Below are 1,195 nucleotides of genomic sequence, written 5' to 3' on the forward strand. Positions count from 1 at the left end.
CAAGGACTGCATTTCAGACTCTTTTGTTGCCCATGATGGCTACTCCATTTCTTCTAAGGGATTCCTGCCCACAGTAGTAGATATAATGGTCATCTGAGTTAAATTCACCCATTCCAGTCCATTTTAGTTCACTGATTCCTAGAATGTCTACGTTCACTCTTGCCATCTCCTGTTTGACCACTTCCAGTTTGCCTTGATTCATGGACCTAACATTCCAGGTTCCTATGCAATATTGCTCTTTACAGCACCGGACCTTGCTTCTATCATCGGTCACATCCACAACTGGGTATTGGTTTTGCTTTTGCTCCTTTGATCTTATCACACTTTTTTTTTTTCAGTAGTACTATTGCAGTGATTCTATTTCAGACAGTATTACTACATGATCTGGGGTCGGTTGAATTGGTGGATGCAGAACAAAGATATGAGAGAACCTTAAACATGGAGTCTGTAAGGGGCAGACTCTAAGTTATATGTAGGTTTTCAGCTGCATGGAGGGTCAGCGTGCTCAATGCCCATATTATTCAAGGGTCAGCTGTTTTTGTGCTAACTCATCACCCAGTATTCTTCCCCCATTTTTATTCGGCGCACATTTTGTGGCAGGCATTGTGAATACAGATATAAAGCACCTAGTCTCTGATTTTAGAAACTGATGTCCTTTTTCTATTCAGTGAAGACTAAGTTTTAGAGGGTTATTTGGTAGATTAATTCATTGTTTCTCAAAGTAACTTCCGCTAAACCTAATGCTTGTAAAATGATCTAAGGAAAAAAAAATGATCCTGCTCTCAAACCAGGTTTAAAGAATTTGCATATATATTTCTTCTTGCAAATTTTAGTCTCTAATAAATCCTGTAGTTAAAAAATTAGATATTTTATGTTGTTTTACCAAAATTACCCACTTCTGACTCCTAATATCTATCAGTAGTTGAGTTCTTCGGGCACAGTTGGGGAATGACTGACTACTTATATAAAAGAGGCAATCAAACTGAATGCTACCATTGTGTTATTTACAAAAAAGGATTTAGATATGAGAGAATTAAAACTATTGTAGGTTCAGGTATGATTTCATTTGAGTAGCATTTTCAGGAAAGAAAGAATATCAAACTCATCAAACTGATCATAATACTAAAAAATTAGCAGCGATCAAAAATTAATTTCTTAAAGATGAGATATTAAGTTCCCTAACATTCAGCTAGGA

Source organism: Moschus berezovskii, chromosome 6 (genome assembly GCF_049115385.1).
Source record: "Moschus berezovskii isolate FMDL1 chromosome 6, NW_MosBer_1.0, whole genome shotgun sequence".
Classification (NCBI taxonomy): domain Eukaryota; kingdom Metazoa; phylum Chordata; class Mammalia; order Artiodactyla; family Moschidae; genus Moschus; species Moschus berezovskii.